Raw genomic sequence first — 27,475 nt, 5'->3', positions numbered from 1 at the left:
CACATAACAGGGAATCATGGAAGTCAACAGGTAAAAGATCACAATAATCAAAAAGAGGGACTAAATACAGGAGGCATTGAACTGCCAGATGGAGAGTGATACAAGGCAATATAGAACAATACAAGTTAGGTTTTTACTTAGAAAAATAGGGGTAAATAATAAGGTAACCACAAAAAGGTATAACAACTCTATAACTCAAGATAAAAACCAAGAAAAACGTAACGACTCAACTAACATAAAGTCAAACACTATGAAAATGAGGATCTCACAATTTACTAAGAAAAACACCTCAGCACAAAAAAGTATGTGGAAAAATGAAACTGTCAACAACACACATGAAAAGGCATCAAAATGACAGCACTAAAAACTTATTTATCTATAATTACCCTGAATGTAAATGGACTAAATGCACCAATAAAGAGACAGAGAGTCACAGACTGGATAAAGAAACACGATCCATCTATATGCTGCCTACAAGAGACACACCTTAGACTTAGAGACACAAACAAACTAAAACTCAAAGGATGGAAAAAAGTATATCAAGCAAACAATAAGCAAAAAAGAAGAGGAGTAGCAATATTAATTTCTGACAAAATAGACTTTAGACTTAAATCCACCGCAAAGGATAAAGAAGGACACTATATAATGATAAAAGGGACAATTGATCAGGAAGACACAACCATATAAAATATTTGTGCACCCAATGACAGGGCTGCAAGATACATAAATCAAATTTTAACAGAATTGAAAAGCGAGATAGATACCTCCACAATTATAGTAGGAGACTTCAACACACCACTTTCGGAGAAGGACAGGACATCCAGTAAGAAGCTCAACAGAGACACGGAAGATCTAATTACAACAATCAACCAACTTGACCTCATTGACTTATACAGAACTCTCCACCCAACTGTTGCAAAATATACTTTTTTTTTCTAGTGCACATGGAACATTCTCTAGAATAGACCACATATTAGGTCATAAAACAAACCTTTGCAGAGTCCAAAACATCGAAATATTACAAAGCATCTTCTCAGACCACAAGGCAATAAAACTAGAGATCAATAACAGAAAAACTAGGGAAAAGAAATCAAATACTTGGAAAATGAACAATGCCCTCCTGAAAAAAGACTGGGTTATAGAAGACATCAAGGAGGGAATAAGGAAATTCATAGAAAGCAACGAGAATGAAAATACTTCCTATCAAAACCTCTGGGACACAGCAAAAGCAGTGCTCAGAGGCCAATTTATATCAATAAATGCACACATACAAAAAGAAGAAAGAGCCAAAATCAGAGAACTGTCCCTACAACTTGAACAAATAGAAACTGAGCAACAAAAGAATCCATCAGGCTCCAGAACAAAAAAAATAATAAAAATTCGAGCTGAACTAAATGAATTAGAGAACAGAAAAACAATTGAAAGAGTTAACAAAGCCAAAAGCTGGTTCTTTGAAAAAATTAACAAAATTGATAAACCATTGGCCAGACTGACTAAAGAAATATAGGAAAGGAAACAAATAACCCGAATAAGAAATGAGAAGGACCACATCACAACAGAACCAAATGAAATTAAAAAGAATCATTTCAGATTATTATGAAAAATTGTACTCTAACAAATTTGAAAACCTAGAAGAAATGGATGAATTCCTGGAAAAATACTATCTACCTAAACTAACACATTCAGAAGTAGAACAACTAAATAGACCCATAACAAAAAAAGAGATTGAAATGGTAATCAAAAAACTCCCAACAAAAAAAAGCCCCGGCCCGGACGGCTTCACTGCAGAGTTCTACCAAACTTTCAGAGAAGAGTTAACACCACTACTACTAAAGGTATTCCAAAGCATAGAAAATGACGGAATACTACCCAACTCATTCTATGAAGCCACCATCTCCCTGATACCAAAACCAGGTAAAGACATTACAAAAAAAGAAAATTATAGACCTATATCCCTCATGAACATTGATGCAAAAATCCTCAACAAAATTCTAGCCAATAGAATCCAACAACACATCAAAAAAATAATTCACCCTGATCAAGTGGGATTTATACCAGGTATGCAAGGCTGGTTTAATATCAGAAAAACCATTAATGTAATCCACCACATAAATGAAACAAAAGACAAAAACCACATGATCTTATCAATTGATGCAGAAAAGGCATTTGACAAAGTCCAACACCCATTCATGATAAAAACTCTTACCAAAATAGGAATTGAAGGAAAATTCCTCAACATAATAAAGGGCATCTATGCAAAGCCAACAGCCAATATCACTCTAAATGGAGAGAACCTGAAAGCATTTCCCTTGAGAATGGGAACCAGACAAGGATGCCCTTTATCACCGCTCTTATTCAACATCGTGTTGGAAGTCTTAGCCAGGGCAATTAGGCTAGACAAAGAAATAAAAGGTATCCGGATTGGCAAGGAAGAAGTAAAGTTATCACTATTTGCAGACGACATGATTATATACACAGAAAACCCTAAGGAATCCTCCAGAAAACTACTGAAACTAATAGAAGAGTTTGGCAGAGTCTCAGGTTATAAAATAAACATACAAAAATCACTTGGATGCCTCTACATCAACAAAAAGAACACCGAAGAGGAAATAACCAAATCAATACCATTCACAGTAGCCCCCAAGAAGATAAGATACTTAGGAATAAATCTTACCAAGGATGTAAAAGACCTATACAAAGAAAACTACAAAGCTCTACTACAAGAAATTCAAAAGGACATACTTAAGTGGAAAAACATACCCTGCTCATGGATAGGAAGACTTAACATAGGAAAAATGTCTATTCTACCAAAAGCCATCTATACATTTAACGCACTTCCGATGCAAATTCCAATGTCATATTTTAAGGGGATAGAGAAACAAATCACCAATTTCATATGGAAGGGAAAGAAGCCCCGGATAAGCAAAGCACTACTGAAAAAGAAGAAGAAAGTGGGAGGCCTCACCTTACCTGACTTCAGAACCTATTATACAGCCACAGTAGTCAAAACAGCCTGGTATTGGTACAACAGACACATAGACCAATGGAACAAAATTGAGAACCCAGACATAGATCCATCCACGTATGAGCAGCTGATATTTGACAAAGGACCAGTGTTAATTAACTGGGGAAAAGATAGCCTTTTTAACAAATGGTGCTGGCATAACTGGATATCCATTTGCAAAAAAATGAAACAGGACCCATACCTCACACCATGCACAAAAACTAACTCCAAGTGGATCAAAGACCTAAACCTAAAGACTAAAACGATAAAGATCATGGAAGAAAAAATTGGGACAACCCTAGGAGCCCTAATACAAGGTATAAACAGAATACAAAACATTACCAAAAATGATGAAGAGAAACCCGATAACTGGGAGCTCCTAAAAATCAAACACCTATGCTTATCTAAAGACTTCACCAAAAGAGTAAAAAGACCACCTACAGACTGGGAAAGAATTTTCAGCTATGACATCTCCAACCAGCGCCTGATCTCTAAAATCTACATGATTCTGTCAAAACTCAACCACAAAAAGACAAACAACCCAATCAAGAAGTGGGCAAAGGATATGAACACACATTTCACTAAAGAAGATATTCAGGCAGCCAACAGATACATGAGAAAATGCTCTCGATTATTAGCCATTAGAGAAATGCAAATTAAAACTACGATGAGATTCCATCTCACACCAGCAAGGCTGGCATTAATCCAAAAAACACAAAAGAATAAATGTTGGAGAGGCTGTGTAGAGATTGGAACTCTCATACACTGCTGGTGGGAATGCAAAATGGTACAACCACTTTGGAAATCTATCTGGCGTTATCTTAAACAGTTAGAAATAGAACTACCATACAACCCAGAAATCCCACTCCTAGGAATATACCCTAGAGATACAAGAGCCTTCATACAAACAGATATATGCACACCCATGTTTATTGCAGCTCTGTTTACAATAGCAAAAAGCTGGAAGCAACCAAGGTGTCCATCAATGGATGAATGGGTAAATAAATTGTGGTATATTCACACAATGGAATACTACGCATCGATAAAGAACAGTGACGAATCTCTGAAACATTTCATAACATGGAGGAACCTGGAAGGCATTATGCTGAGCGAAATTAGTCAGAGGCAAAAGGACAAATATTGTATAAGACCACTATTATAAGATCGTGAGAAATAGTAAACCTGAGAAGAACACATACTTTTGTGGTTACGAGGGGGGGAGGGAGGGAGGGTGGGAGAGGGTTTTTTATTGATTAATCAGTAGATAAGAACTGCTTTAGGTGAAGGGAAAGACAACACTCAATACAAGGAAGGTCAGCTCAATTGGACTGGACCAAAAGCAAAGAAGTTTCCGGGATAAAATGAATGCTTCAAAGGTCAGGGGAGCAAGCGCGGGGGTCTGGGGAACATGGTTTGAGGGGACTTCTAAGTCAATTGGCAAAATAATTCTATTATGAAATCATTCTGCATCCCACTTTGAAATGTGGCGTCTGGTATCTTAAATGCTCACAAGCGGCCATCTAAGATGCAGCAATTGGTCTCAACCCACCTGGAGCAAAGGAAAATGAAGAACACCAAGGCCACACGACAACTAAGAGCCCAAGAGACAGAAAGGGCCACATGAACCAGAGACCTACATCATCCTGAGACCAGAAGAACTAGTTGGTGCCCGGCCACAATCGATGACTGCCCTGACAGGAAGCACAGCAGAGGACCCCTGAGGGAGCAGGAGATCAGTGGGATACAGACCCCAAATTCTCATAAAAAGACCAAACTTAATGGTCTGACTGAGACTGGAGGAATCCCGGCGGCCATGCTCCCCAGACCTTCAGTTGACACAGGACAGGAACCATCCCCGAAGACAACTCATCAGAAATGAAAGGGACTGGTCAGGGGGTGGGAGAGAGACGCTGATGAAGAGTGAGCTAATTATATCAGGTGGACACTTGAGATTGTGTTGGCAACTCTTGTCTGGAGGGGGGATGGGAGGATAGAGAGAGAGGGAAGCCGGCAAAATTGTGAAGAAAGGAGAGACTGAAAGGGCTGACTCAAGAGGGGGAGAGCAAGTGGAAGTAGGGAGTGAGATGTATGTAATCTTATATGTGACAGACTGATTGGATTTGTAAACGTTCACTTGAAGCTTAATAAAAGTTATTAAAAAAAAATTATAATGCAATAGTTTAGAATCATATGTTTATATAAACTGATCGCAAGTAATTCTTATTCATTGACTCAATTCTGTATTCTAAGGTAAAGCTTTTAACTGGACTTGAAAGTTAATGTAAGTCCTGGAAAGTAATAAAATTGAGTCTTTAATAAACATTCTATGTGTCATTGAAAAAATAGTTATTGAGTTCATATTATGCAGGAACAAATGTGCTAAATGCACAGGTAAATATTCTACTCTTATGAAATTTATAATTTAATCAAGCAGAAACGACATGGGTTTAAATAAGCTTCATGTCAGGTAGAAATACCAAATATCCTAAATTACATGTAGAACATTTTCCAGATCAAAGTAAATAGGAATAAGATATGACCTAAATTTTTCGAGTATAATATTATATTCCTCTACCTCTCTAACCCATAACTTTCATTTTGTGCATTTGCATGTTGTCTAGATGTTTTGATAACATATAAAGTTAGGAATTCTATTTCTCTTAATCACATTTCCTGAATGGTTCTTGGTTAGAGTTGGCCAAGGGAGGGTCTTGTGTAAAATCTGGAAATTGGAAGAAAAGCAGAGGCCATTACTTTTGGAAGACAGTCATTGTCATCCCCTGTGATGGAGAAAGGTGGGTTTCAGTTTGTCCTATTTCTCCTTTATTCCATGTCTGGCATGTCTCCACAACTACTGGCCCTGGTTACCAACAGCAGCCTATCCTATCACCAGGCACTGGGTTGAGGTCCACGGGGGCAGCAGTTATGCAGATGAAGTAGCAGTTTTTATAGAGTTCTTCATGACCTTTCATTTTGTAATCCACTTCACCAGCCAGTTTCATTTGCTTCTTGAATTTTCCTGTAAACTCTGATTTTGTACATACCAGGGTTGCAGACAAAAGTGCTAGGTGTGACTGACCTTTGATCCTCCAATATATTTCTTCCAGACTTAAACTTCCCCAGCATCTTCAGGTTGTATTTGGTCTAAATTCTATAATAAATCTCTCATTCCCAGAATACTTATGGTGGCTGTGTTTTCCTGACATTAAGAAAATAACAACAGCTGCTGTTCATATAGCTTGCAGTATGTTGCAGGCTCATAGGTATGCTTTCTATTAACTGTTCCTTGGTGAATAGACATCATCTTCCTTATTATATGGATGAGAAAACTGGGAATAAGAGAGGTTACAAACTTCTTCCAGTACAAACAGAGTACAGGTCTTAGTACTAGGACTAGAACTCTAGACTAAGCATTATTTCTCTTCTAACAGTTCTCTGTATTATAATGTATAATGATAAGTTCAATATATTTGTTTGACATAAAAGTCACTTGTCAAATGCTTTGTAACTGTGTGAAGTGGATGAGGAGTACCTCACAAAAACTACATCCAAGTCAGAATAAAATTTGGCAGTAGTTCTGCTACAAAAATTGAGCTATCTCAAAAATGCATTAAGCAGATTATCTCAGTAAAACAGCAATTTCTACTCTATATTTAGCTTTTCCAATGTACTCAAAGAATAAAGTACAAAATATATTTTCTAAAATGCTTGCTTCTTCTAACATTTTGGTAGGCAGCAAGCACTTTAATCATGCCGTATTTTGCCTGGTGGTGTACATTGACAGATCTAATCCCCAGTAGAGCAGCATTTCCCACCAAAAGATATTTAGTAACTGTGACTCTGAGGATACTTGAGTCTTATGTTACTGACCTCTGTCCTGATGCGGAATCAAAAGTGTTCCCAGACTACTGTCTCCTTGACTCATCTCAATTAAAGCAAAATAAAATATATCTTTAAGACAGAAATGCACTTAGGAATGCTGATTTACTATTGTTCTGAGCCTATAAAAGTTTTTTCTTTCTTCCTAGCACATTTGAGTTGTGATAATAACAAAATAAATCTCTTAGAAACAAACAAATCTCTTTGGGAGCTAGAAAAAAGCTCTTAGAAAGGCCATTTTAAGGTACCCAATTTCCTCTCTTCCACATTTGGATGTTTAGATATGGTTTGGAGGGAAAGACACTTAAAAGACTAGATGTCAGAAACCTTGTCTACTTTTTGGGACTTTGTGAAAAACAAACCACTTAAATGTGCTATCTGGTAGCGTGCTTTATATTTATCTATCTCTCCCTTTCTTTGGAAGGTGTCAAATGTGTTCTAATGGACTCAAACTTAGACTAACATTTATACGTAATGAAAGGAAATGGCTTTGAAAAAGACATAATACAGTGTTTACCTCATAAAACTCTCAAAGAGAAATAGACAAATATGTTTCTCTTCATAATGCTTTCTCTTTTTTCCTGAATTTGCAGTTTACTCACATCACCGCCACATTGTGATATTATAGCTGTCCTGCACAAAATTTAAGCTTGTTATGATGGAAACCAAACTTCTTGTCCCCTTCCCCCACCACCATTCTCTCCAAATGCTTCTTTGTCCTATCTAATAAAAGGCAATGAGTTCCCTCCAACATATCCGGACAGGGTGCTGGAGAAGCCCGCGGCCTAAAAAAACCAACTGGCACAGACAAAAATGCTCCAGTTAAAGCTCCCATTATTCCTAAGCACAGGACTAGGAAAAGCATGATTAACAGAAGAAAATCTTCAGCTTCAGTCAAATACCAGCCCCAAATCTGCAACCTCTGCTCTCCTTACCCACCCCCACTTTCTATTCTTCCTGGTTTCATGAGCTGATCTTCAGCCCCACTCCCAACTACGGAAGCAGGCTAACTCAAAAAGCCCATTGCAATGGAGTCTATTCCAACTCATAGCAACTCTACAGAACAGCGTAGAACTGCACTATATGATTTCCAAGGCTATAAATCTTTACAGAGGCAGACTACACCATCTTTCTCCAGTGGAGCAGCTGGTGGATTTTAACTGCAGGCCTTTGGTTAGCAGCCTGAGTTCTTAACCGCTATACTGCCAGGGCTCCCTACCACAAGACAACAATGAAACTTAATGAGGCAGTACAAAGTCGAGCTAGTTACCACTCCAATTCATTGCCAACAACCTCCTTACCAAAACCATCAGCAGAGAACTGAGCCTCCACACCCACCTGGCAGCAACCATGTAGAACAAGTTTGTCGGAAACAGAGCTAGTTGGCACTCTCTACTTCTCTCTACATTTGGTGTCAGCAGGGACTAGCTGGGAGCTGAGATTAAAACTTCCAGTCAGAGGCAATGAGGCTGTACAAGTTAGTGCCTCATTTTTGCCAGAAAGTTGCCAGCAGATCAAGAGGGAGCAAAACTTTCACACAACACTCCAATCTTGCCAGATTCACGTTGGCTCTATAGTAAGCTATACTACACATGTAGCAACCTTCTTGCTGCACCTCAGTGTGGGAACGGCCTGTTAAAAAAAGATTACATAAGATCCAGAATCTCATAATATCATCCAAAATGTCCAGGACACTATCAAAATCATTCCTTATTTCAAAAACAAGGAAAATCACAATTTGAATGAGTAAAGATAATCAACAGACATCAACAATGAGATGAATCAGACATTAGAATTATTTCTGCTTGCCAGAATTTTAAAGCAGTCATATAAGAATGATTCAACAATTACTAATTCCATTGAAACAAAATGAAAAAAAAAAAAATAGATGATTTCAGCAAAGAAACAGAAGTTATATAAAAGAACCAAGTGGAAATTCTAAAACTGGAAAAAAAAAAAAAAACTTGCAGGATGGGCTCAAGGGTAAAGTGGTGATGGCAGAGGATTGGGTCAGTGAACTTAAAAGCACATTAATAGCATTTACCCAATCCTACCAACAGAAAAAACTGAAAAAATTTGAACAGAGTCTCAAAGACCTGTGGGACAATAACAAAAGTAGTAGTATTCATGTCATTAAAATCTCATAAGGAAAGGAAGACTGGAAAGTTTTTGAAAGAAATAATGGCTGAAAATGCCTCAAGTTTGACAAAACCTAAACCAATAGATTCAAGAAGCTAAGCAAATCCCATCTAGGATAAGCCAAAGGAAACCCACACCAAGACATATCATCGTCACATTTCTAAAAGCTAAAGACAAAGAAAAAACAAAATCTGTTAGAGAGAAATGACATTTTACCTATATAGGGGAAAAATAATTCAAACAGTAGTGTATTTCTCATCTGAAACTGTGGAAGCCAGAAGGAAGTGGTGCAAAATTTTTAAGTACTGAGAGATAAGAAACATCAACCACGAATTCTATATAAACCCACTGCCGTCCAGTCGATTCCGACTCATAGCGACTCTAGGGACAGAGTAGAACTGCCCCATCGGGCTCCTTAGGAGCGCCTGATAGATTCAAACTGCCAACCTTTTGGCTACAAGGTGGAAATATACTTCAGAAATGAAGGGTAAATATAGAAATTCTCATATGGCCTTGGTGATAGAAAGATGCTGAAGATAGCATGGTAGAGATTTGTAAGACCAATGAAGTATTTATAGCAAGTACCTTTTTTCAACAACATAAATGGCAACTGTACACTTGGACCTTGCCAGATGGAATACACAGGAATAAAATCAACTCCATCTGTGGAAAGAGATGATGGAAAAGCTCAATATCCTCAGTCAGAACAAGGCAAAGGGCCGACTGTGGAACAGATCATCAGTTGCTCATACGAAAGTTCAAGTTGAAGAAAATAAAAACAAGTCCAAGAGAGCCAAAGTACAACCTGGAATATATACCACCCGAATTTAGAGACCATCTCAAGAACAGATTTGACCCATTGAACACTAATGACTGAAAACCAAACGGGTTGTGGAATGACATCAAGGACATCATACATGAAGAAAGCAAGAGGTCACCAAAAAAACAAGAAAGAAAGAAAAGACCAAAATGGATTTCAGAAGAGACTCTGACAGTTGCTCTTGAATGTAGAGTAGCTAAAGTGAAATGAAAAAACGATGATGTAAAAGAATTGAACAGAGTATTTCAAAGGGCAGCTCGAGGAGACAAAGTATTATAATGACATGTACAAAGAACTATAGATAGAAGACCAGAAAGGAAGAACACTCTCTCAGCATTTCTCAAGCTGAAAGAAGTGAAGAAACAATTCAGCCTCAAGTTGGAACATTGAAGGATTCTACTGGAAAATACTAAATGATGCAGGAAGCATGAAAAGAAGATGGAAGGAATACACAATCACTATACCAAAAATAATTGGTCAACATTCAGACATTTCAGGAGATACCATATGATCAAGAACTGATGGTACTGAAGGAAGAGGTCCAAGCTGCACTGAAAGTATTGGCTAAAAACAAGGCTCCAGGAATTGACAGAATATCAATTGAGATGTTTCAACAAACAGATGCAATGCTGGAAGTGCACACTTGTCTATGCCAAAAAATTTGGAAGACAGCTACCTGGCCAAGTGACTGGAAGAGATCCATATCTGTACCCATTCCAAAGAAAGGTGATCCAACAGAACGTGAAAATTATCAAAAACTATCATTAATTTCATACACAAGTAAAATTTTGCTGAACATCATTCAAAAGCTGCTGCAGCAGTACACTGACAGGGAATTGCCAGAAATTCAAGCCAGATTCAGAAGAGAACAAAGAACAAAGAATATCATTGCTGATATCAGGTTGGATCCTGGCTGACAGCAGAGAATACCAGGAAGTGTTTACTTGTGTCTAGTTGAAAGCAGAGAATAGCAGAAAGGTGTTGACCTGTGTTTTATTGACTATGCAAAGACATTTGACTATGTGGATGATAACCAATTATGGATAGCATGGTGAAGAACGAGAATTCTGGAACACTTAATTGTGCTCACGATGAACCTGTACTTGGACCAGAGGCAGTCGTTCAGACAGAACAAGGGGATATTGCATGGTTTAAAGTCAGGAAAGATGTATGTCAGGTTTTTTTCTTTTCACCATACTTATTCAATGTGTATGCTGAGCAAATAATCCAAGAAGTTGGATTATATGAAATAGAACAGGACATTAGAATTGGGGGAAGACTCGTTAACAACCTGCAATATGCAGATGACACAACCTTGCTTGCTGAAAGTGAAGAGGGCTTGAAGCACTTACTGATAAAGATCAAAGACCACAACCTTCATTATGGATTGTACCTCAACATTAAAAAAAAAAAAAAAAAAATCCTCACGACTGGACCAATAAGCACAATCATGATAAATGAAGAAAAGTTTGAAGTTGTAAAGGATTTCTTTTTACTTATATCCACAATCAATGCCCAGGGCAGCAGCAATCACGAAATCAGAAGATGCATTGCATTGGACAAATCTGCTGCAAAAGATCTCTTTGAAGTGTTAAAAACCAAAGATGTCACTTTAAGGACTAAAGGGCGCCTCATCCAAACCATGGTGTTTTCAATCACCTAATACGCATATGAAAGCGAGGCAATGAATAAAGAAGACTGAAGAAGAATTGATGCCTTTGAACTAAGGTACTGGCAAAGAATATTGAATATACCATGAACTGCCAGAAGAACAAACAAATCTGTCTGTGAAGAAGTACAGTCAGAATGTTCATTAGAAGCGAGTATGGTGAGACTTTGTCTCACATACTTCGGACATGTTATCAGGATGGGCCAGTCCCTGGTAGGGCAGAGGGGCAGGGAAAAAGAGAAAGACCCTCAAAAAGATGGATTAATACAGTGGTTGCAACAATGGGCTTAAGCATAACAATGATTGTGAGGATGGCCCAGAATGGGGCAGTGTTTTGTTCTGTTGTACACAGGGTCACTATGAGTTGGAACTGACCCCACAGCACAACAGCAATAACATAGACATTCTCAGATGAAGGAAAATTAAAAAAAAAAAAAGTTGTTGCTAGCAAACCTATTATTGAAGAATAGCTAAAGGAATTCCCTAAACAGAAAGAAAATGATTACAAAAGAAGATTTGGAGTTTCAGAAAGGAAAGAACAATGGAATGGGTAAAAAGAGAGGTACATATGATAGACTATCATTCTCAGGAATTTCTTAAATCAAAGCCAGGGTTTTGTCTTTTAGCATATCTTTTCTGTTTAAAGAGCTTTCTTTCCTCATTCTTTTAGGTATGTCTGGTAGTGAAAAATTCTCTTAGTTTTACTTCATCTGAGAATGTCTTGGTTTCCCTTCATAAGTAAAGAATATTTTCCCTAGTTTAAGATGTTGAGTTGGCAGTTATTTTCTTACAAAGCTTGAGAAATATGGTGGCAATTACTTCTGACCTCCTTAGTTTCAGATATAAAGTCCCATTTTTCCCTATAAGTAAACTGACATTTTTCTTTGATTGCTTTCAAAATTTTTATGGGTTTAATTGTGTCTCCCAATAAGGTATTTTGAAGTTCTGACCCCTGTGCTTGAGAATGTACTCTTATTTGGAAATAAATCTTTTCTCTTGTTATTAGTTGATGATAGGAGTAAGATCAGTCTAATGCCTTTCGAAATGTCATTTTATAAAAAGGGAGAACAGACATGGAGACAGAGTCAAGGACAGGGTGAGGATAGATCTACAAGCAGCAAAGGAACACCTGGATTGCCAACAGCCACTAGAAGTTGGGAGAGAGGTATGAAACACCTTCACAGAACTCTCAGAAGTAAATTGATATAACTGATACCCTGGTTTGGACTTGTAGCCTCCAGACTGGGAGACAATAAATTTCTGAGCTTTAAACGCATCCACTTTGTGTTTTTTTGTTATGACACCCCTGGGAAACATCTAGATTCATCTCCCCTTCAGGAATGTTCAGTTGTCCCAGTACCATTTGTTGAAAAGACTATCCATTGAATTCCCTTTGCTCCTTCATCAAAGATCACTTTACTGCTTTCGTGGGTCTGTTTCTGATCTCTGTCTAATCTTCTGTTGATGTACCTATTTGCTTTTTCACCAATATCACCATTTTGATAATTGTAGCTTTTTAGTAAGTGCTGAGATTTAGTAGTGTCAGTCTGAGTTTGTTCTTCTTCAGTATTGTGTTGACATTTCTGGATCTTTGCCTCTACATACAAAAGTTAGGGCCAGTTTGTTGATATCTGCAAATAACTTGCTGGGGTTTTATTTGAATATTGCCTTGAATATTGAGATCAAGTTTGGAAGAATTGATATCTTGATGATATTAAGTCTTTTTATCCATGTGTATGGAATATTTCTCCATTTATGGTTTCTCTCATCACAGTTTTGTGATTTCCCTCAATTAGTTCTTGTACATATTTTATTACATTTATTGTTGTTGTTGTTAGATGCCATGGAGTCGGTTCCAACTCATAGTGGCCCCAAAGGACAGAGCAGAACTGCCCCATAGGGTTTCCAAGGAGCGCCTGGTAGATTCGAACTGCTGACCTTTTGGTTAGCAGCCGTAGCCCTTAACCACTATGCCACCAGCGTTTCCAATTAGATTTATATATACCTAAATATTTAATTTTTGGAGGCCTGATGGCATAGTGGGTAAGGGCTACGGCTGCTAACCAGACAGGTTGGTAGTTTGAATCCATCAGCTGCTCCTTGGAAGCCTTATGGGGCAGTTCTACCCTGTTGTATAGGGTTGCTGTGAGTCAGAATGGACTCGATGGCAATGGATTTGGTTTGATGTTTTTTAAATACTTGATTATTGGTGCTAATCAAAATTATTTATTATTATTTCCAATTCCAATGGATCATTCTTGGTATATAGGAAGTAATTGATTTTTGCACATTAGCCCTGTGTTCTGCACCTTTGCTGTAATAACTTAATAATTCCAGGAATTTTTGTTGTTGTTGATTCTTTGGGATTTTATACATAGACAATCATACTATGTCTGAACAATGACAGTTTCATTACCTAATTCCCAATCTGTATACCTTTTATTTCAGTTTTTTGCTTAATTACACTAGCTACGACTTCTAGTGTGATGTCAAATAGGGTTGGTGAGAGGGAACATCTTTCTTTTTCCTGATCTTAAAGGAAAAGCATCTGGTCTGTCACCATTAAGTATAATGTTAACTATAGGTATTTTGCAGATATTCTTTATGATGTTGACAAAGTTCCCCTCTACTCTTAGCATCCTGAGAGTTTTTAGCACGAATGGGTGCTGAATTTTATCAAATGATTTTTCTGCATCTGCTGATATGATCATATGATTTTTTTCTGTATCTTGTTGATGTGATGAGTTACATTAATTGATTTTTGAATGCTGATCCAGCCTTGGCTATCTGGAATAAATCTCACACAGCTGTGATGTATACATCTTTTTATAATTGTTGGATTTGATTTGCTAATTTTTTTTTGAGGATTTTTACACCTAGCTTATGAAAGATATTGATCTGTTATTTTGCTTCCTAGTAATGTCATTGTCTTATATTGGTATTAGGGTAATGCTGATCTTATAGAAAAAGTTAGAAAGTGTTCCCTCTGCTTCTATTTTCTGGAGGAAATTGTAGAAAATTAGTATCATTTGTTCCTCAAATGTTTGATATAGTTAATCAGTGAAACCATCTGGACTTGGTGTTTATGTTTTGGAAGGTATTAATTGTTGTTTTAATTTCTTTAATAGCTTTAGACCTAATAAGATTATTTTTCTCTTGTGTGAGTTTTAAAATTTGTGTCTGTACAAATTGTTTATAATATTTCTTTATTATCCTTGTAATGTCCATAGGATCAGTTGTGATCTCCATTTTTTACAGGATTTTAATGCAGAGAAAAGTGAATAGCAGGTGATCATTTTCTAGTTGCAGAAGTTGACTTAAAACTTGGGCATTCTTAGAGACCATATTGCTTTCCATACCAAAAGAGCCAGTCAAAGTGAGACAAATAAAGGGGAGGATAAGAGAGAGGCATATATATGCACTTAAGTGAGACTAGAGGATTTAATTCAGTTCTTGGGTCTAAAATGATCATGAGGTCCAAACACATACACATACTTCCTCTGGTTTAGTTGTCCATCAATGGCTTGTATCGAGGGAGTGAATGAATGGTCTTACTTACCAACAAAATTAATTGGATTATTTTGATGAGTAACCAAAATAATTCTGACTGAAACAAAAATATATGTGCAAATACCCTTAAAAGAATTATTTAAAAAAAATTATCCAATCACTTCCTATTTGATAAGAAAGAAACAAGGAGGAATTGTTATAGGTTTTGATAACTGGAATTGATTTTGTTGCCTGAAAAATAATTCCTAAAATGCAGGCACACCCTTGCCCCACTCTGTCCTGGGAATATGCTTATTTCGTTGTCAACATAAGGCAAGGAATTGCTTTTTTCTGACTTTTTGCTTAGGGATGTAGAAAATTAAATTTATATGCTAAAAGCAGAATAACTACACATTAGGGAATTGGGAATTTGAATGTTTCAGGTGTTCCAAAAAAGCCTTAATAATCTGAAGTCTCACATACTCATTTACATAAGACATGAGTTCTAAGACTTTTGAGGTTCACTTATTCCACATGCTGAACTCTATAAGCAGTATGTGCATATTTTTGAGATATCATATGTATAATCTTGGAAATGGTGTTTGAAGTGAAAAACACATATAATGAACTAAAATGATTCAAGAAGAGCATATTGCACATACAACACTTATACTCTATACTATGGGCTTCTAAAGAGAGGTTGGTGTGATGCTCTGAAGAAAAGCAATTCCATTCTCAGTAGGTTATCACAGTGTATTTTCAGAAGTTTCTAATTGAAGGCATGCTTCATTTGCCTTGGCTATAAAAAAAAGGGAAAAAAAGTACATTTGCTCATGATTATGTCTGTAAATGCCCTCATAAAATGTAATCTTGCAAATACACACATACACTTACGCATGCACACACCCTCATGCACACACACAAAAACATCTTACGGTTTACTTAGAAATTTTTAATACAGATTGCTGATTGTTCCTTGTGCAGTTTTTATGAACTCTAAAGGAAAATATTTTTAAAAAGCTAAGTATTAACTTAAATAATTTAAATTTATTGAAACATATTAAGTAACCCCTGCATTCTGAGTTATGAAATTAATTTTTTAAATGGAAGAATGTGAGAAAGAATTTCTTAAATTATTACTCCATGTCTTGATTTTTTGATCAATGATACAATACATTTTAAAGTGCTAATAGCTGTGTATAGATTTTCTTGAATACATATCACTATTTATACACACACATACGCACACAGAGAACAGATCATGGATATCTACTATGTTCAACATTTTATTTTCTCATGAAAATTTCTAGTTCCTTTTTCAGTTCCCTTCTAGTAAGTAAAGAATAAAGGATGCATCAAAGTTTTACCTATTTTCAAGGAAATTGGACAGTATTATAATTATTATTTCAAGTAGAAGAATATAGAATTAAGGATTTGATATTAGTTGCCCCTGCCATTCACTGAAGAACAAAGTACATCGTGTTAATCGCTGGTAGTATTCAAGTTCTTCTCTCTCTTCTAGTTACAGAATATTGAATATTAAAAATGTCTCCACCCTGAACCGTGTTCTCATTTTTTATGATAGGTTATCTGCAATTACTGATAATATCTCCCCCAAAATTAAATTTTTAGGAATACCATCAGCTTTCATATGCAGCAGCTTATTGCAAAAATTAAGAGTTATCTCAGGCTTTGTAGCCAAAGAGATATACTCCAAAATCTTGGATCTGTCACTTGTTAAGCTGTATGACCTTGGACAATTTACCTGGCTCTCTGAGCATCATATTCCTCAGTTGTAAAACTACAGAGCCAATGAATGGAGTAGAAACAGTATGAGTAAAGTTCTTGGTCCAAAGTAGGACTAAATCAATGATAAATGTTGTGCTTATTATTATAGTAGAAAGACTATATTTTTGGTTGGAGATAAGAGTGCCATGTTACATAATAGGTTTCACTCTTGTGTTCCAAGAAATAATAGTTTACAGATTATTAGTCATGCAGTTATGCCTGTTAATATATATAAAAAAAAAACCTGTTGCTTTTCAGTCGATTCCGACTCATAGCGACCCATATAGAGGTGTCCAAAATCAATACTAACTCTTCAGAAAACCACAAAAAAATGGACATAGCCACATCAAGATATTACATGTTATCAAAATATATATAGAGAGAGAGATGCAGAATCCAAAACTATAATCCATTCAATTAATAATAAAAATTTGGTTCCAAATGCCCACGATTCTCTCAGCTACTCCTAACTTTGAAAATAAGGCTACAATGGGTAAAGCTATAATCTCCTTCAAGATCTTCAAACTTACCAGAGCAAAAAGAAGACGATATGTGTATCACAGGAAGAAAAAACAAAGCTGAGTTTTTCACATTGAAGCCTAAGACAAGAATGGCCTATATCAACCTCTAAATTTTTCACTTATTTTTTAAATATCTATTTTAAAAGCTGTGTGGATCATAACTAATCATGGATAGCATTGCAAAGAATGGGAATTCCAGAACATTTAATTGTGCTCATGAAGAACCTGTACATAGATCAAGAAGAAGTCATTCAAACAGAGGAAGGGGATGTTGATGGTTTAAAGTCAGGAAAGGTGTGCGTCAGGGTTGTGTCCTTTCACCATACGTATCCAATCTGTATGCTGAGCAAATAATCCAAGAAGCTGAACTATATAAAGAAGAACGGGGCATCAAGAGTGGAGGAAGACTCATTAACAACTTGCATTAGGCAGATGATGCAACGTTGCCTGCTGAAAGTGAAGAGGACTTGAAGCACTTACCAATGAAGATCACAGACCACAGCCTCCAGTTTGAATTACACCTCAACATAAAGAAAACAAAAATCTCACAACTGGACCAATGAGCAACATCATGATAAATGGAGAAAAGACTGAAGTTGTCAAGAGCTTCATTTTACTTGGATCCACAATGAACAGCCATGGAAGCAGCAGTCAAGAAATCAAAAGATGCATCACATCAGGCAAATCTGCTGCAAAAGACCTCTGAAGTGTTGAAGAGCAAAGACGCCACCTTGAAGACTAAGGTGCACCTGACCCAAGTCATGGTGTTTTCAATTGTCTCATATGCATGAGAAAGCTGAATGATGAATAAGGAAAACTGAAGAATTGACACCTTTGAATTGTGGTGTTGGTGAAGAATATTGAATATACCATGGACTGCCAAAAGAATGAAAAAACCTGTCTTGGAAGAAGTACAATCAGAATGCTCCTTGGAAGCAAGGATAGCAAGACTATGTCTCACATACTTTGGACATGTTGTTAGGAGGGACCAGTCCCTGGAGAAGGTCATCATTCTTGGCAAAGTAGAGGGTCAGTGTAAAAGAGGAAAACGCTCAATGAGATGGATTGACACAGTGGTTGCAACAATGGGCTAAAGCATAACAAAGATTGTAAGGATGACACAGGACCAGGCAGTGTTTCATTCTGTTGTGTGTAAGGTCACTATGAATGGAAACAGGCTCAACATCACATAACAACAACCACATGATCATGGTACCATTCTTGACAGACTCTGGAAATACAACCCTGTTTTACTAACATTCACCAGACCAAACTCATGTAACTATGATGTGGATACTTATTATTCTTCTCTGGAAGACTGGATAGATCTCAAGAATGTAATAGAGTGTGAGAGGAACAAAGGTTGTAACTCTTTAAAATTTTCTTGTCGTAAATAGGATATGAAACATAACTAACAATATACAAACACCAGAAGATAAGCAAGATAACTGGAATCTGCTAAAAATTAAACACTTATGCTCACCAAAAGAAAAAAAAGATAATCTACTATGGACTCAGAAAATTTTTTTTGGCTGTGACATATCTGACAAAGGTCTAATCTCTAAAATCTATAGGAAAATCCAACACCTCTACAACAAAAAGACAAATAATCCAATTAAAAAACAGGCAAAGGATATGAACAATCACTTTGCCAAAGAAGACATTTAGGGATCTAACAGATACATGAGGAAATGGTCATGATCACTAGCCATTGTTGTTTTTGTTGTTACTATACTACTTAGGTGCTGTTTAATGAGAAAATAATTTGCTCTGCAAACCGTCATCTAAAGCAAATTTTTTTTTAAAAAGTAAAGATAATAATAAATAAATAAAGATTGCCTTGTATCCCCTAAAATGGACATTACCAGATGATAACCATCTAGCTCCGTAGAGAGGTGCTGTACAGAGCCATTGATCTCTCAACATCACTACGCCTTTTCTAGCTGCTTCACATCCTCCTTTCTTCTGCCCAAAATCCTCTCTTAAGATTTTCAATCTGCTGTATTTGCTCCTACTCTCTGGAAACTATATTTCACTCCAATGAAAACAGTTTCATGTCTCTTGACTCTTTGTACATCATGGCCTGAAATGGAACTTTGGCCTTCATAAAATGAGGCTTGCCTCTCTTCCTACTGGCAGACTCTATCTGGGAAAGATGGACTCCAGTCCTATACTGGGAAAATGAATAGTTCAACTCTAGTTCAACTCTCCAGAAGGAGCCAGTCCTGCTTTCTTTGTAGATCACGTTAAGAAATAAACACAAAGTGCACTTCTCCAAGATAAACTCTCTCTCTCTCTCCATTTTTTTTTTCTTTAAGGTATTAAGACAGCACAATGTGCAGTTTGCTTTCATATTAAAAAGGAGAGATTTTTGCGTCTTTTTCTTATCACTGTAGTAGAACTTTTCACTAATATACTAAGAAATATTGACACCATTTTACTTTTTTAAATAAAAAAACAATTTTAGCTACAGATGGCTATTTTTGTTTTTGTATTCAGGATGATACCAACGCCAAAAGAATTATTTTAAAAACTGTATTACCTTGATGCAAATGGGGTACCAACACTGGTGATGTGGCTCAGGTAAAAACTGATAGAAAATTTAAGCAATTACTCAGGGCACACTGTATAGAGAGGCAATAAAATACATAAAAAGGTATTGAGTGATCACATAACAAATTAATATCATATTTAATCTACATTGTAAACTTCATAGACTTATCAGTAATAGTAGGGAGAGTAGTAATTTTCAGAATTAAAATTTCTATACACAAATGCTTTGGCTACCCTGAGGCAAACTGGCATATAAATATATTAAATGAAAGCTGAAATCACATTTTTGAATGGAAAACACTTCATTAGTTACGGCATGCCTTTGAAAGGGCCTACTAGTTGTCAACCTTAATATCCACTGTCTCTTTCTACTTCATGATATTTTTAGCTCTACATGTGGCTGCCCAATATAAAGACTGCAATTCCCTTACTTCTCTTGTAACTGCTTGTACATGTGGATAAATTAGGGGAGTTGTATGCAAACATTTCATGCCCTCTTAGTGAGAAATTCCCTTATACAAAGGGAATACTCTTGCATACTCTTGTTTGGTCTAATCACATTCCAACTGGATGGAATATGAGTGTGCTGGGTGGAACTAGAACTGTCATCTCAGATATGAGAAAGGCTCTGAGGACTGCAAGGTACCTAGAAGGAAGAAGGCTGGGCCTCTATGGACTGTGCAATTGCTATACTAATGCTGGAATGGCTAATTTGAAACTACTTTGCATGAAAGATAAATATATTTTCTCTTGTTTACCTCACTGTAGTTGTGAATTTCAGTTAAATGCAGCTGGATTCAATAGTAAAAGAGTTATAATTTGTAATCACATTCTGATCAGGAGCTTAAATATAACAAAGCAGAATGTGGTACAGATTATAACACCTTCTATCCGGAAAAATGGAACCAATCGCAGGACACTTTAAAAAAGGTAATATGGGAATTGTGAGAACAATTTAGTGTGCTTGCCTTCTTGCCTTTCCTTGTTTGTAAGATAAATGGTAAAACGGGTTCATTTTTGCAAAGTATTTTTTTTTCTAACAATGGGTTGATCAATAATGCATGATGTTATTGGTTATGTTGTATAGAATTTTGTTAAGCAACATAAGGGCAAGAGGTACAAAATTGGCATTTTAGTAACGTTGCTCTATCTTTGAAGAGCAACTCCAACTTGACTAGTAGCTGTGTGCCCTGAAGCTGATTTGTTTCTGAGTCTCAGTTGAAAAATGGAGAATGAAGACAGTAATATTACTTACTTCACAGAGCTGTTTTGAGAGTTAAATATGACATACAATAAAATGCTATTAATCTTGTACCTGACATTAAGACTTTACTAAAAACTTCCATTCTTATTAATATTATAAATATAATCAATAAAAGGGATAAGACTAGATTTGAAATGTGCCACACGTGTTTTAGTCATATCTTACATTTAGGATTAAAACTCGAATTATTTAAATATTTGCTAAATGTAAATATCAGACTAGCATAATAAATGAAGGATAACTTTGGTGCTGTGCACAAAAATGACTCTAAAGGTAAATTCCATATTAAGAAAATTTCTATGAGTAATAGGGAGTAGGACAATAAATATAACATAGTCTCAGGAACATGAGTGCTTCTGGGAAACTATTTTCATTTCAAATTCCTGCAGAACCCTATCTTAAAATCAAATGGGTCAGGGCTAATTTAGTGATTCTGGCCTAATTTAGGAAAACCAAGTTTTCTAGTTTTTATTTTTTTTAATTCCCCTAGAATTAGACTGGCACACACTAAATTACTTACTAGAGGTAACCCACTAACTGAAGTTGATATAACAATTGACATATTGACATGATATATTTCTAAATTTTGTAACATATAACCAACTCAATGATTTCAATAACAAGCTTATTTAACTAAATCAGTAATATCTGAAAATTTATTTCCAATTTTGCTTTAGGAAAAATTAAGTTTATCAACTCATAGAGTTGATAAGCACGCTGACTAACCCAGGCAATCGTGGCTACCGACAGTACAACATATGTAAGTTAATGATGCAATTTGCCAAAAAATGACAAAAAACGGAATCCCTGCTGAATGCTTTTAAGTGGAGTACCTATCTTCAGATGCTCTTAGTTTACATAATGGCTTCCCAGATGAAATAACATAGCAAGAAGCAGAAAAGACTCACTAGTAATGCTTGACTTACTCCAACTGCTTGTGAATTAAGAGCAGCTGTGGACAGTGGGAGGTTGGTTTCTCCTTAAATACAATCTTAGTATCATGGATAAAGATAATTATCTCTTCCTTTTATGCAGAATGCAAAAATTGCCAAAACAAAAGCAAAGGACTTATAAATGTTATCAAACATTTTAAATGAGATAGTTACATTTTAAGATATTTTAAATGTTTTCAATCATTTGATATCATCCTCCTTCTTAGTAACTTAAAAAAAAAAAAAAACACCATTAAGGCACTATAAATATCATGTATATCTGAGATTTTTTTCATTAACAAGTTTTGAGCTCTGATAAATGAAGTTAGAATTATATAATTACATAACAATAGGGGATATGTGTGAACTACTTTACCTATGACTTCAATTGTTTCACAAAACAGGCTTTCAAATTTTTTTTCTTATTTTAAAAGTAGAAGATAGCACAATAGTCTGTGTTAAGCTTATATTCATTGCTTACAGTATTCAAGACCTTCTTCAATTCTTGTCAGGTGTACGCTTTCCAATTTTATTAATAATATTCACAGCTCAGTGAAAACTCAAACTTTGCTGTACTTCTGAAATGTAATACTAAAGTAGAAGACAGCATCTTGCAAATTGAAACAAGAGAACATTTTTCAAGGAATTAACAGTAGTAGCAAATTTTACGATTCAATAATTTGTTTCATAGACAAAAAAGTACAATTACCATCTGTTACTTTCTTTTTTAGTTGTTAAGCATATACCTATGAACCCTGTAACTTATCTATGCAACTGTTTTATTTGTTTTTTGTTTTTTAATGTAGAATATGTGTGCTATACCTTGGAAGGAAAAGAGGACACTCTAATCAATAAAGTGCATGTTTGTGGATCACTGGCTTAATGTTCAGTTTTGTTTTTTTAATAATTTTTATTATACTTTAAGTGAAAGTTTACAAATCAAGTAGTCTCTCACACAAAAACACCTCGCTACACACTCCCAATTACTCTCCCACAAATTATACAGCTGCTCTCTCTCTCCACTCTCCCCTTTAGTGTCCATTTCGCCAGCTTCTAACCCCTCCACCCTCTAATCTCCTCTCCAGGCAGGAGGTGCCAACATAGTCTCAAGTGTCCACCTAATCCAAGAAGCTGACTCTTTACCAGCATCCCTCTCCAATCCATTGTCCAGTCCAATCCATGTCTGAAAAGTTGGCTTCAGGAATGGTTCCTGTCCTGGGCCAACAGGATGTCTGGGGGCCACAACTACCTGGGTCCTTCTAGTCTCAGTCAGAGCATTAAGTCTGGTCTTATGAGAATTTGGGGTCTGCATCCCACTGCTCTCCTGCTCCCTCAGGGGTTCTCTGTTCTGCTCCCTGTCAGGGCAGTCATCGGTTTTAGCTAGGTACCATATAGTTCTTCTGGTCTCAGGATGATGTAGTCTCTGGTTCATGTGGCCCTTTCTATCTCTTGGGCTCGTAATCACCTTGTGTCCTTGGTGTTCTTCATTCTCCTTTGATCTAGGTGGGTTGAGACCAATTGATGCATCTTAGATGGCTGCTTGCTAGCGTTTAAGATCCCAGACGCCACTCTTCAAAGTGGGATGCAGAATGTTTTCTTAATAGATTTTATTATGCCAATTGACTTAGATGTCCCCTGAAACCATGGTCCCCAGATCCCTGCCCCTGCTATGATGGCCTCTGAAGCGTTCAGTTTACTCAGGAAACTTCTTTGCTTTTGGTTTAGTCCAATTGTGCTGACCTCCCCTGTATTGTGTGCTGTCTTTCCCTTCACCTAATGTAGTTCTTATTTACTATCTAATTAGTGAATGCCCCCCCCACCCTGCCTCCTTCCCCCCTCTCGTAACCACAAAAGAATGTTTTCTTCTCAGTTTAAACTATTTCTCAAGTTCTTATAATAGTGGTCTTATACAATATTTGTCCTTTTGCAACTGACTAATTTCACTCAGCATAATGCCTTCCAGGTTCCTCCATGTTACGAAACGTTTCACAGATTCCTCACTGTTCTTTATCGATGTGTAGTATTCTTTTGTGTGAATATACCATAATTTATTTATCCATTCATCTGTTGATGGGCACCTTGGTTGCCTCCAGCTTTTTGCTATTGTAAACAGTGCTGCAATAAACATGAGTGTGCATATATCTGTTTGTGTAAAGGCTCTTATTTCTCTAGGATATATTCCAAGGAGTGGGATTGCTGGATCCTATGATACTTCTATTTCTAGCTTTTTAAGGAAGTGCCAAATCGATTTCCAAAGTGGTTGTACCATTTTACACTCTCACCAGCAGTGTATAAGTGTTCCAATCTCTCCACAGCCTCTCCAACATTTATTATTTTGTGTTTTTTGGAATAATGCCAGCCTTGTTGGAGTGAGATGAAATCTCATTGTAGTTTTTTTTTTTTTAATAACTTTTATTAAGCTTCAAGTGAACGTTTACAAATCCAATCAGTCTGTCACATATAAGTTTACATACATCTCACTCCCTACTCCCACTTGCTCTCCCCCTCTTGAGTCAGCCCTTTCAGTCTCTCCTTTCGTGACAATTTTGCCGGCTTCCCTCTCTCTCTATCCTCCCATCCCCCATCCAGACAAGAGTTGCCAACACAATCTCGAGTGTCCACCTGATATCATTAGCTCACTCTTCATCTGCGTCTCTCTCCCACCCGCTAACCAGTCCCTTTCATTTCTGATGAGTTGTCTTTGGGGATGGTTCCTGTCCTGTGTCAACTGAAGGTCTGGGAAGCATGGCCGTCGGGATTCCTCCAGTCTCAGTCAGACCATTAAGTTTGGTCTTTTTATGAGAATTTGGGGTCTGTATCCCACTGATCTCCTGCTCCCTCAGGGGTCCTCTGCTGTGCTCCCTGTCAGGGCAGTCATTGATTGTGGCCGGGCACCAACTAGTTCTTCTGGTCTCAGGATGATGCAGGTCTCTGGTTCATGTGGCCCTTTCTGTCTCTTGGGCTCTTAGTTGTCGTGTGGCCTTGGTGTTCTTCCTTTTCCTTTGATCCAGGTGGGTTGAGACCAATTGCTGCATCTTAGATGGCCGCTTGTTAGCATTTAAGACCCCAGACGCCACATTTCAAAGTGGGATGCAGAATGATTTCATAATAGAATTATTTTGCCAATTGACATAGATGTCTCCGAAAACCATGTTCCCCAGACCCCCGCACTTGCTCCACTGACCTTTGAAGCATTCATTTTATCCCGGAAACTTCTTTGCTTTTGGTCCAGTCCAATTGAGCTGACCTTCCATGTATTGAGTGTTGTCTTTCCCTTCACCTAAAGCAGTTCTTATCTACTGATTAATCAATAAAAAACCCTCTCCCACCCTCCCTCCCTCCCCCCCTCGTAACCACAAAAGTATGTGTTCTTCTCAGGTTTACTATTTCTCAAGATCTTATAATAGTGGTCTTATACAATATTTGTCCTTTTGCCTCTGACTCATTTCGCTCAGCATAATGCCTTCCAGGTTCCTCCATGTTATGAAATGTTTCAGAGATTCGTCACTGTTCTTTATCGATGCGTAGTATTCCATTGTGTGAATATACCACAATTTATTTACCCATTCATCCGTAGATGGACACCTTGGTTGCTTCCAACTTTTTGCTATTGTAAACTGAGCTGCAATAAACATGGGTGTGCATGTATCTGTTTGTATGAAGGCTCTTGTATCTCTAGGGTATATTCCTAGGAGTGGGATTTCTGGGTTGTATGGTAGTTCTATTTCTAACTGTTTAAGATAACGCCAGATGGATTTCCAAAGTGGTTGTACCATTTTACATTCCCACCAGCAGTGTATGAGAGTTCCAATCTCTACACAGCCTCTCCAACATTTATTCTTTTGTGTTTTTTGGATTAATGCCAGCCTTGCTGGTGTGAGATGGAATCTCATCGTAGTTTTAATTTGCATTTCTCTAATGGCTAATGATCGAGAGCATTTTCTCATGTATCTGTTGGCTGCCTGAATATCTTCTTTAGTGAAATGTGTGTTCATATCCTTTGCCCACTTCTTGATTGGGTTGTTTGTCTTTTTGTGGTTGAGTTTTGACAGAATCATGTAGATTTTAGAGATCAGGCGCTGGTTGGAGATGTCATAGCTGAAAATTCTTTCCCAGTCTGTAGGTGGTCTTTTTACTCTTTTGGTGAAGTCTTTAGATGAGCATAGGTGTTTAATTTTTAGGAGCTCCCAGTTATCGGGTTTCTCTTCATCATTTTTGGTAATGTTTTGTATTCTGTTTATGCCTTGTATTAGGGCTCCTAGGGTTGTCCCAATTTTTTCTTCCATGATCTTTATCGTTTTAGCCTTTATGTTTAGGTCTTTGATCCACTTGGAGTTAGTTTTTGTGCATGGTGTGAGGTATGGGTCCTGTTTCATTTTTTTGCAAATGGATATCCAGTTATGCCAGCACCATTTGTTAAAAAGGCTATCTTTTCCCCAGTTAATTGACACTGGTCCTTTGTCAAATATCAGCTGCTCATACGTGGATGGATCTATGTCTGGGTTCTCAATTCTGTTCCATTGGTCTATGTGTCTGTTGTTGTACCAATACCAGGCTGTTTTGACTACTGTGGCTGTATAGTAGGTTCTGAAGTCAGGTAGGGTGAGGCCTCCCACTTTCTTCTTCTTTTTCAGTAGTGCTTTGCTTATCCGGGGCTTCCTTCCCTTCCATAAGAAATTGGTGATTTGTTTCTCTATCCCCTTAAAATATGACATTGGAATTTGGATCGGAAGTGCATTAAATGTATAGATGGCTTTTGGTAGAATAGATATTTTTACTATGTTAAGTCTTCCTATCCATGTGCAGGGTATGTTTTTCCACTTAAGTATGTCCTTTTGAATTTCTTGTAGTAGAGCTTTGTAGTTTTCTTTGTATAGGTCTTTTACATCCTTGATAAGATTTATTCCTAAGTATCTTATCTTCTTGGGGGCTACTGTGAATGGTATTGATTTGGTTATTTCCTCTTCGGTGTTCTTTTTGTTGATGTAGAGGAATCCAAGTGATTTTTGTATGTTTATTTTATAACCTGAGACTCTGCCAAACTCTTCTATTAGTTTCAGTAGTTTTCTGGAGGATTCCTTAGGGTTTTCTGTGTATATAATCATGTCATTTGCAAATAGTGATAACTTTACTTCTTCCTTGCCAATCCGGATACCTTTTATTTCTTTGTCTAGCCTAATTGCCCTGGCTAGGACTTCTAGCACAATGTTGAATAAGAGCGGTGATAAAGGGCATCCTTGTCTGGTTCCCGTTCTCAAGGGAAATGCTTTCAGGCTCTCTCCATTTAGAGTGATATTGGCTGTTGGCTTTGCATAGATGCCCTTTATTATGTTGAGGAATTTTCCTTCAATTCCTATTTTGGTAAGAGTTTTTATCATAAATGGGTGTTGGACTTTGTCAAATGCCTTTTCTGCATC

The sequence above is a fragment of the Loxodonta africana genome, chromosome 1, assembly GCF_030014295.1.
Source record: "Loxodonta africana isolate mLoxAfr1 chromosome 1, mLoxAfr1.hap2, whole genome shotgun sequence".
Lineage (NCBI taxonomy): Eukaryota > Metazoa > Chordata > Mammalia > Proboscidea > Elephantidae > Loxodonta > Loxodonta africana.
Note: the sequence above shows the minus strand (reverse complement) of the source record.